This window comes from Brienomyrus brachyistius, unplaced genomic scaffold (assembly GCF_023856365.1).
Source record: "Brienomyrus brachyistius isolate T26 unplaced genomic scaffold, BBRACH_0.4 scaffold254, whole genome shotgun sequence".
NCBI lineage: Eukaryota > Metazoa > Chordata > Actinopteri > Osteoglossiformes > Mormyridae > Brienomyrus > Brienomyrus brachyistius.
The window spans coordinates 61049-73180 of record NW_026042529.1 but is presented as its reverse complement, the minus strand read 5'-3'; positions in this window follow the sequence as shown (position 1 = coordinate 73180).

The window sequence follows — 12132 nt, the reverse complement described above, 5'->3', positions numbered from 1 at the left end:
ACTTATTTTGTTGGCAATGATGCTTTGTTGAGTCTAGAAAGGCGCAAAGTGGGTTTCAGATAAATTAAATGAAGTAGTTTTGCTTAAAAACCAAAAAGCTTTGAACAATCAGTTCAGCTTTGGACTGTAGTGCTTCACAAAAGTAAAATCCATCCAGTTAAATCTCTTTATCCCCAAGTCAAGAAGATATCAAATGCAGAAGCACATTGTGGGAGATACAAGGTGCAGACACATTAAAAGCACTTTTTTTGTGTGAACATTATAAAACAGATTGATACACATTAAGCAGTTTGTAACTTTACATCCAGACCTACATCAGTCAGAAAAAGCAGGCGATGACCATCCCATCCAGCAGCTTCATCTCTGATTGTACAGAATCCCATGTCAGCGTAACTTCTGAAGTCATGACTAAACTAATTTCCAGCTCTGCCTTCAGTTTCATCTGTTAAATTAAATTAGGAACTAAACTAAACTAGGAGGGAAATATAGTCAAGCTACTTAAGTAGCCGAATTTTGTGTATCCACTAGAGGGCAGCCACACATAGATTCCCTTATGAATGGTTCTGATGCTTCCGGAAAGCACTGCACAAAGACCCAGGTATGCCAGTGAGGAACGGATAAAGAGCAGACGGATCCAAATACTAGCTGTAATATATAGTATTTTCAATGAATTTAAACAAATTAATATAACAGTGTCAGAGTGTCAGATCCATGTGACTTTTTATGATTGAAGAACTTTGAAAGCCTGAATATAACTGAGGAGGCCCACGGACCCCATTATGTGTGAAACATCATTGTGGTGCTGAGAGAAACACAGGACTGCTGATAAGACCCAGATGAAGTGAATTACCTGACTTTGCCCCCACCCATCCCCCCCCCCCCAGGATACCCCCACCCCTGTCATACAGACACCTTCCTAACGGACCTCATGATTTGTGCTGATCCACACATATGAAAAGGACCTACTGCAGTGACATTTTAAAACTGTATAAAACATAATAAAGACTGAAATAAAGGCCTGAGGTCAGACCCTCTGTATGTAGCACACAGTGTTTCTGCAGAGTCTCACACTCACATCCTGTATGACGACTTTTCTGCTTTTCAGAATAAGTCTAATTTCACTGCTCTTTGCTCATTTGCAATATGAGGAAGTAACAGTTTAGAAAAGAACTAGACTTATTTGATTAATTTGTTTGTAGTTTAAAATCTGTGAGCATGAATGATTCACTGTGAAGACCAGCTATCAATAATTTTGTTATGAAATCATGTTTCTAAAATGATAAGATTCTAGATGAAATCAAAATATTTATTCCTGGTAAGAGCAGGACAACAGCAGCATCAAACTGTTTTCCTTTTTACAGACAAGAAATAGACAGGAAATGCATCAGTGCACAAACAGTTTATGAAAATCAAAGATAGATGGATGATTTTTAAACATTTAAAACCCACAAAAAGGGAGGCAGTGAGGTTAAGGAGAGTCAGGAAGTCAGTGTCAGTCTCCACAGATCTGAGGTCAGCGATACACACATAAGGCTCCTCTGATGCTCCTTTTCATCCTCTTCTTCACTGATGGGCCTCCAGGTGAGGATCACTTACTCTGGGACTCCACCATTCAGCGTAGTTAAGATGAAGATACATTTTGCACAATATACTTACTACATCTGTTTGTTTATATTCATATTGTTCCATGAAGTTTGATCACTTCCCGATTATAGTCTGTGGTGGTAGCATGTTGACTGACTGATTTTAGAATTGACTGCAGTCTTCTTTGTGTCCACTATGTGGCAGCAGTATAAAGGAAATATCTTATTCTGTCACAGCTGCTGGTGTGTGTAAAAATTCACATACTCTGATAACAAGTAATTCTGCCTCCAACTGTTTGTCAGGGACCTGGGCAGGAATGAATTACATGCCGACTGTACATACAACAGAGATAGGCTCCTGGGAGAACTTTGCCAGAAGTTGAAACACGACTTTAAGAATGACACTGATACAGAGTACTCAGCTGTTTGGTTGAAACTAAATCTTGGTCTGGATTTTTACATTCTGGACCTGAACTACCCACTGCTGCACTGACCCCCACCTTCTTCTTTTTTTTCCCTTTGTCCTGTCCGGCAGCTTTAGCAGAATCATGGTCTGAATGCACTGCTGTGACAAACATGTTTGCTTTACCATGAGGGGTTCTATAAACTCTGTATAGGCCTCTCATGTTGATCGATTTCATTTTTTAAATTTAAAAAAATTATTTATTTCATTTTTAGGCGGCATGGTGATGCAGTGGGTGAGCTGGCCGAAGAGGATGGACAGATTAGGAGGGAAAAAAAGAAGGAAAAAGAAGAAAGGAGCAAGTGAGATGAAATGAAAGTTTTTAGCGGGTGTCTCTAACTTTGCTCTGCCATTGCATGCACACCACTTCCAGGGCCAGCCTTGCTCTCACGCTGATATACTGTCAGATTATGCACATCTTATATGTTGTTTTAACCCTTAGCGTATTAGTAAAGGCTGTTTTGTACTTACTTGATGTGATGGTCCACTTTACTGTGGCCTTGAGCCACATTAGAAATTTATTTCTGATATATTTAACTTAATCCTCATTTTTCTTTTGCCCATGAGCACGAAACAGCTAAATAATTAGCATGATGCAGAAGTTATTCTCAGACAGGCACTTAATCTAAAAAGCAGAAATGTCATCATACACGATGTGAGGGTGAGACTGCAGACACACTGTGTGCTGCATACAGAGGGTCTGACCTCAGGCCTTTGTGTCAGTTGTTATTATGTTTGATTTGTGATTCTCACCTGGAGGCCCATCAGCGGATGAAGAGGAGCATCAGAGGAGCCTTATGTGTGTCTCACTGACCTCAGATCTGCGCAGACTGGCACTTACTTCCTGATTCTCCATAACTTTGCTGTTTCTCTGTCTTTATCTGTTACTCAGGAGTCCTGAAGTCCAATGAAAAATCCGCTTTCTCCTGTCTATTTGGCTGATACAAGTTCTGCTCACTTCTGCTTGGGTTGCATGGATCACCAGCCACTTGTCACCAACTAACAGACCACAGCCTACCTGACCAATGTCATAACTGGTGCACCTAGGTATAAAATTTAGTCTCACTGTCTCCAAAAAAGGTCACTGTCTGGAACCCCATGGAACCACATTTTTGATTCCTTAGGCAATTTTTACACTATGTGACAAACAAAAACAACACACAAGTTTGTCTCAACACAGGCTCCATAGTCAAGAAAGCACAGCAGCACCTCTACTTTCAGCGGAAGCTGAGAAAAGTCCATCTCCCATCCTCACAACATTTTACTGGGGAACTACTGAGAGCATCCTGAGCAGCTGCATCACGGTCTGATTTGGGAACTGCCTCGCCTCAGATCATAAGACCAGCGGATAGTGAGGATAGCTGAGAAGATTATTAGAGTCTCTCTCCCCTCCATCATGGACATTCACATCACACGCTCCATCCGCAAAGCCACCAACATTGTGGATGACCGCACCCACCCCTCACATAATCTTTTCACTCTGGCATCTGGAAAAGCATTCAGGCCTCCACAACCAGACTCAGAAACATGGCGCCTGACTACTGAACTCTCAGGGACTGATCTGATACCACACACAACACACACACACACACAGCTGTGTAATTATATCTTCGTGGGGACTCTCCATTCATTTCTATGGGGAAAACTGTAATCCCAACATGACAACTTTAACCCCTACCAACCCCTAACCTTAACCATATGTAACCAAACCAAATACAAGACTTTTGGCATTTTTAGTTTTTTGACTGTATTTACAGATCTTTGTGAGTACCTGAAAATGCCCCCCAAAACATCAAAATAACAGGTTTTTGTCACATTGTGGGGGACATTTGGTCCCCACAATGTAATATACACCTAATCCACACACACACACAGAGTAGGTATTTGAATCTTTGTGGGGATTCTCCATTCATTTGTATGGGCGTAACCCCAATCCTAACTATGGCAACCTTAAACATTGCAGTAGTTACCAAGCAGTAACAGTAAGCAACCAAATAAAATGCAAGACTTTTTGAATTATTCCTTTGGCTGCATTCAAAGAATTTAATAAAATTCAGTATCTTCTTACTTTCGGGAACGAAAACATGTCCCTACAAAGTCAAAATAACATGTTTTTATAGCACTATGTACATAACCACCCACCCAAACGCGCGCACACACACACACAAACAGGCCTACCTACAGTATACCCTCCATAGATTCCTGAATGAAATATCTGTAAAGCAGTTATTATGGCATGGCGTTTGGTTTGAACATGCAGTTTTTAAGAATATTGCGCTAATTCTAAACGAAAGACTGCACTAATTCTAAAATGGCTATATAAGAACTTTATTTACCATTAAATAAATTATAAATCAAACCAAAATTTAGTCTCTCAAAAAACTTGTATATGACATATCATTGTTCACATTATGAGAAATTAAAAACACCAGGACACAGAATGTGAATAACAAGAACTATAGTGTTCTTTCTCAAAAGCGTACCTACCAACGTGGCTAAAATGCTAATTGCGTTCGTCAGCTATGGAAAAAAAACAGCGGGGCACCCCAAACATCGCGGTATTACGCATTACCGTAATACTGCGTAGCAAAGACATAATGTCATAAAAAAATTACAGTCAGTATTTATAGACAGAACTGCGTGGTTTCCCATTGACAAGTAGATACATGGTTTACGGGCTTGAAGGCGGTTAGATCAACAAATCCAATCACGCTCAGCCAAAACAAGCACGAGCTAAACATACTACTATTGATTGGTTCACCTTCAAATTCGTCCCGCCCTGACAATTAATTCTCGTTTTCATTCGTTGAAAATGGCGTCAGTACATATCTTCATCCTTTCGACCAATGAAAAATTTCGCTGGTTTCCATAGAAACAAAATCAGTGCAGTTTGAACATAAACTTTCTGACAGAGCGATGGCGCAGCGGTGAGAAGCATCTCTTCCTATGTTTCTTGCTATTTCTTCAGATTATGTTTTGTTAGCATAGTTAATTATATATTTCATTGTATGTCGTGATATAGTTCATGCAAATATTGCCGCAAAATATAATTGAAATATATTTAAAATTAGTAGCTTAAACTGTAGATGCTGTGGCCATTTTTCGTAATGTGATTGTTTATATTTAAATTGTAAGAGAAAATAATTGTGTTAAACTTAAAAACAACAAGCCTTATGGTTGATATGATTGGTTTTACTCATCCGGTCTGTCGTAATGCGTTTCATCTGAAGATGTTATTCTGAAAAGAGCCCCTATACGTTTACTTTTTAAATGTCCCATGTTGTTGAAGTAAGATTAACCGTTTGCTGGGTTCATTACCATGGCGATGTTATAACGTACCGAAGCAGCGTCCTGATTTCGCCAGCGTTACTGTATAGGTTGTGAAACAGTTTTAGCAATTTGGCCGCTTCTATCGGAGTAGCCTCGATGCCACGAGCAGCCAATGAAGGCTCCATCCCTTTCCATAGGCATTCTTGGTGAATAGCATTTAGCAAATGTCTGGAGTACGTTGAAAATACACAGTGTCTAGTTTGGCTTTGAGAGTATCACAGACGGCTAGTTAATTATGTTAACCAGAATGAAAATTCCGAAAGCTGTTTCCTGGACCAACGACCAGCACTGGGGAGCCTGGGACCTGTGGGACGAGGTGATCGACTGGGGAGAGAGGAAAGGTTTGGAGGAGTGCTCACCAGCGACACCCCCCACTGTCCAGGCTGGGGAGGTTATGGGGGGACTGGGAGGTGTGACGGACTGGTGTAAGGGAGGGGAGGGTGTGAGAGTGATAGGCAATGCTGGCATTGTTTCTGAGACTCTTCAGAGAGGAAACTGGCGGTGTAGAGATAGATGTGGGTCTGGTATAGATAGAAGATGTAGAAGTGGTGGAAAATTAATATTAAAGTTGAGCTTGTAGAGCTCTTGACACAGAGAAGAGCCAAAATACAAGGAAGATGAAGCTGTGGTTCTTCTGCTGCTGTTTGGGGAACATTAAATGTTTGAAACAGTATCAAAGATAATGAATTAAGTGTGCTAAATTTTGAGATGTATAGTGGAATGTTTATTAACAATTGTTAATGTGGCGCCCCTGAACCCCCTCGGTTGGCCGCCCCTGCCGGTTGTGTGGGGTCGGGGATGAGGACTAATCGGGGCCAGTCGGGGATCTGGCCCCGGTGCTGGGGGGGGCCCACTCCTGCACGCCCTTATTGCTCCCCTGGGCCGGACATCACATTTCATACAACACTAGAGCTTTGAGGGGCAGTGAGGAGGTTTTACTTGCACATTAGACACCACATGACACTAGGGCTGAGGAGGTGGGTATAGGCAGGTGGGGTTCTGCCGTCTGCCAGCGGTGGGGTGCCCGTGCCTCGACTGTTCACCTGCTTTTTGCACTTTAGTTATATACACAGTCCATGCTACATTAGGGCCTTGGGGTGCAGGGAGGGGGATGGGGGACTCTGCCATCTGCCAGTGGTGGGGCCCTCATACTCGATCTGCACCCACTAATTTTAATGCATTGTAGACATAAACACACAACTCTCTCACACTTGTACATGCACACTTCACATTAACATGGGACGGGGAATCAGTGGGGGCTGAGGGGTCCCCCCTAACTCTCTGTCTCTGGCCCTGCGCGTGTGGGGTGGCCCAGCAGGTAGAAGATGGCCCTGGCCGGTGTGGGCCGTCTCCTCTTGTGGGCTGCGGGCTGGGTGGTCCTTGGCTCTGCTGCGCCGTGGTGGGGCCCTGGCAGGCGGTCCGGGGTATCTAGGGATGCTCTGAGCCCTTCTAGGCGAATTGTAGGGTTCGGTCTGGGCTGGGCGGGGGGTCTGCCGCTCCCCAGTTGACGCAGGTCCGCTCCTGGGTGGTGGGGGGGGGGTGCACTTTGTTTGTATGGGTCTCCCTTAGATCATCCTGCAGTGTCGGGGAGGGGGGGGACGTGCCGGGTCGCTACAGTGGGCGGTGATCCGTCCTGCCGGGGAGCGGACTGGGGGGACCGTCCGCCAGGGGAGTGTTCCCGGTTGATGGGGCCCTTTGGCCCTGGACCCGCTTCCCTCGGTGGAGGGCTTGCGGGAGGGACTGGGGGGCTCGCTGTCTGTCCCCCCTCTGCGGACCTCCTTTTACAGGGGTTGGGCCCCCCTTAGTCCCTCGTAGGCTCCCTCTCGGGTTGGGCGGGTGGTTGTCTTGTGGACATATGGCCATGGGCCGTGTGTTTCTTATGGTTGTTTGTACTCTGTATTCCCCTACACTTTATTTTCTCCATCCCACCTTTACATCTCCAGCCCGCTGTTCCTGGGAAAAGCCACCTGCCAATCATCCTTGGAGCAGCAGTCATTCTCAGGATCTCCTACATCACAGATCACCTAATAAACACAGGACCTGTCGACGACTGGAGAAAAGGAGAAACGCTGAAGCACACTGGGCATTTTGGAAGCATTTCATCATAATAAATTACCTTTGCCTTTACAGTTTCTGTGTACAGTTTCATTATAGTAAATTGCACTTAGTTGTGATTACTCAGTTACAAAGACAATGGGTCACTCTATAATGGGTGATGGTATGCTTTTAGCTGTGCTTCCACAGGTTGTATCTGCCTTAGTAAATGACTAAATGTCTTTTTCACAAGTGATTTTGATTATGTTTGTAGAATTAAATTAAAGGTAAACCTGTACATTGGTTAAAATAACATCTGACTGCTACAATAATACATCATACAGCGTCTTTTGTACTAATGTGCTACCTTGAGACATTCAGGTTGTATAATGAACAATTTTAATAAGAATTGTGTTAAGTAATTAACTTTCAAAATCTATCAATACCATGCAAAAGTGTAAAGTCAAATTTATGAGATACTTATTACAATAAACGGAAGTAGTCTGTACCCATTTAAAGAGGCTTTACATCATACAGCTTCTTATACTGGTCTGGTTGGTGGGTATAAAGGATCAATTAGAAATCTTCCTCCTCCAAATGTATCATATCATTTCATGAGTTTTGGTAGAGTGGGGGTAGCAGGATAATAATAGGATTTACTGGTTATTTTTGATACGATAAAATCGCAAGACGCAGAAAAATAAAAATTTGTGTATGGTCAGAATTATCAGTGTTAGGAGATTTTGTCCCTACTACCATCTGGGAAAAGAACATTCTGGTGCTTATCTGTGAAGAAGCAATTTCAGGAGATATAAATCCTTGCAAAAAGTAGTCTCCCACTCTATAAATAGGGTGCAATTTGTTTTTTCACGCAGTGGAAATGGAAATGTTTTTTTAATGTTGATGACGACTGTAACTGGTCAAAAGGTGGCGCCAAAGATCCCCAGTAATGCATCGCCCATTAATGTACAGATATCCCCCTGCCTCACCATGCATGACTCCTCCAATGGTGCTGATGTTTAACAGTACATTCATCCTAACTATACAATTTGATATCTGGTATCGTCCTGTCAGTTTTAACCCATTTCTAAGTCCCGTATGGTTTAGGTAGCTTTTTTTCCAAAATGATGACCATGAAATTCAGCACATATAACAAATATTGAACTATAGGCATTAATTGAAATGCTCTCTCTCACAGACACACACATATTAGATGTCTATGTCTTTGAAATTGTTTAATACGAATTAATCTGTTTTATAATGTTCACACAAAAAAAGCTTTTGTGTTCACATTTTACAACGCCAAATCAGAAAAAGTTGGGATGGTATGTAAAATGAAAATCAAACTGAAAACAGCACTTTGTTAAATTATCTTTGACCTGTATTACATTGAAAACAATACAACAGCACATTATTTAATGTGTTCCTCGTGAATTTCATTGTTCTTTTTCAAACACGTATTCCAATTTTGGTTCTTAGAACACATTTCAAAAAAAGTTGGGACAGTAAAGCATTTAGTACTTTGTAATGTCGCCATTCCTTTTCACAACACTTAAAAGGCATTTAGGGACTGAAGACACCAAGTGATGTAGTGTTTCAGGTGTAATTTTGTCCCATTCTTCCTGCAAACAAGTCTTAAAGCGGACAACAGTACGGGGTCTTCGTTGTCACATATTGCGCTTCAAAATGAACCACACATTCTCTATTGGAGACAGGTCGGGACTGCAGGCAGTCAAGTACCCATACCCTCTTCCTCCACAGCCAGGACTTTGTAATGTGTGCAGAATGTGGTTTCGCATTGTTTGTTGAAAAATGCATGGGCGTCCCTGGAAAAAATGTCTTCTTGAAGGTAACATATTGTGCTCCAAAATCTCTATGTACGTTTCAGCATTAATGGTGCCATCACAGAACTGCAAGTTACCTTTGCCAAGGGCACTGACACAACCCCATACCATGACAGACCCTGGCTTTTGGACTTATTGCTGGTAACAGTATGGGTGATCCTTTTCTTCTTTGGTCTGGAGCACACGGCATCCATTTCTCACAAAAAATACCTGAAATACTGATTCATCTGACCACAGTACACGTTTCCACTGTGTGATGGTCCAACTCAGATGCGTTCTGAGCCCAGAGAAGCCGACGGCGCTTCTGGACACTGTTAAGATGGGGCTTGCTTTTGGCACAGTACAGTTTTAACTGGCATTTGTGGATGTAACTACGTATTGTGGTACTTGACAAAGGTTTGCCAAAGTAGTCATATGTGGTCATATCGCTTATAGAAGAATGACGTTTCTTGATGCAGTGGGATGCTGAGGGATCGGAGATCACGGTAGTTCAACTTAGGCTTGCTTCCTTGTCCTTTACGCACTGAAATTGCTTCAGATTCCTTCAATCTTTTAATTATGGTATGCACTGATGAAGGTGAAATATCCAAATCTCTTCCTGTCGTTCTTTGAGGAACATTGTTTTTAAACATTTCAATAATTTTCTCACGTATTTGTGCTGTTTTTGTACCAAATCATAATTACAATCACCTGTTGACATCACTTGTTTCAAATCACATCATTATTTAACCAATTTACCTCACTACTGGCCCTAAATCGCTCCTGTCCCAACTTTTTTGGAAATGTGTTGCAAGAACCAAAATTGGAATACGTGTTTATTTTGAGAAAAACAATGAAATTCATGAGGAACACATTAAACAATGTGATGGGGGTAACACAATAAATTCAAGATTTTTATTTGTCGTACAAATGTAGTGGTACACTGGCAGCGAAATGAAATTGTCGTTACTCCAGTCGGTGTAATAAACACACTAGTAAAAGGACATCAAAATTAAACAACGTGAATTAACAAAAGAAGTACTGAAACTACAGAAAGATAATAAGAAAATATAACAATAAAAGGTATATAAAAAGTAAAGATGAAAATGTATAAAAAATATGTAGAAATGTTTAAAGTACAGATTGTAGTTATAGCATATTTTAGCTTTTAATCTGTGATGTTAATGATCCTACTGGCCGGGGGTAGAAGCTTCTCCTCGGCCTCTCAGTCCCGGCCATAAGGCCCCGGGGACTTATGCAGGGCGGCAGTTCTGTCCTGGTGATTCTCTGGGCGCATCGTATCACCCTCAGCGGGACTCGGCGGCCCTCAGAGCTGGAGCTGCCGTACCGAGCAGTTATGCTCCCGGAGAGCACAGATCCCACATTGCCGCTGTAGAAGGTTTTTTGTGGCACAGACGAGAGTCTGTATTTCCACAGCTGCCTCACATGATACACTCACTGTCAGGCTTTCAGCACTAAAGTTACAGATTACTGGGTGGCCGAGAGGTCTGTGAAACAGTGACGGCTGTTTTGGTTTGCGTACGTGTTGCTTATTCTGTGTTTTGGTTAGGGAGTTAGGATTAGTCTGTGTCATTTTCTTTTCGTTTAGAGTTAGCTTAGTTTGGGACGTATTCGTTAGTGGTGTTTTGTTTATTGTTTTGCCGGTGTCACTCCCGAAGTCTGTTGCCCTATTGTGTGTGAAGGTCTTTGTGAATAAACATAAAAAAATACAAAAAAAGATCCCTTTGTGTCCCGTGTTCCCTTTTCCCATACCCTGGTTGTCTCGTTTTCCCCTCTCCTTTCCCTTTACCTTTCTGGCGGTCCTCAACCCTAGACTGAGGATCGTAACAGAAATTGGGGGCTCGTCCGTTCCTTTCTTTTTTCTGGTGTTTGCCTGGCGGTTTATTTTGTGTGGGGGGGTGTCTGGTTGTGTGGTGGAAATGGCTCGGTTCGATCTCGTTGCTTTCACCCTCTACCCCACACTCGAACAGTTTGATAAGTGCCGTAAGGACGATCTGCTAGGAATAGCAGACTTCTTTAATGTTTCGGTCCCCGCTGAAGCCTCTAAGCGGGTTATAAAGCAAGCGTTGCAGGACGAGCTGATTCGGCAGGGTATCCTACCCGAGTTAGGCGGCTCGCCGAGTGTTGCACCCACTTCCGTACCGTTGACAGCTACGGCGGAAGCCAGCAGCGTTGATCTGGGAACAGGGATCCGCATGGATCTCGGCGATCCACGCTCAGCGAGGGAGGATCTGCTGCTGACAATTCGACTTAGGGAGCTGGAACTGGAGATTAAAAGGCAGGAGTACCAGGCTCAGTTACTCCGTGTCCGGGAAGTGGAGGTTGAAGCTGACAAGGAGGTGGCACTGCGCAGAATGGGTATGGGTGAACAAAAACCTGTTCCCCTTCCGCGTCGAGTACAATCACCACGTACAACCCCTCAAGCCGACCTGCCCGCCCGTGACCAGGCTGATGCCCCAGACGCTCCTCGGTCTAGCCTTCGTTCTCCCTCAGGTTCACCAGTCTCCCAGGAAATTGGAGGTAGAAATTCTGACTTTGATGTTAGTCGCCATATCGCTCTTGTTCCTGTGTTTCGGGAGAATGAGGTGGATGCTTACTTCGCTATGTTTGAGAAGATTGCTACGACCTTGAACTGGCCTAGACATTTGTGGTCATTGCTTCTGCAATGCAAGTTAGTGGGGAAAGCTCAGGAAGTTTGCTCGGCTCTGGCGTTAGCCCAGAGTCTTGATTATGACATTGTTAAGGCTACCGTATTAAGGGCGTATGAATTAGTACCTGAGGCTTACCGGCAGAATTTCCGGAAGCTGGTTAAAACCGCCAGCCAAACCCATGTTGAGTTTGCCCGTGAGAAAGCTTTGTTGTTTGACAAGTGGTGTGC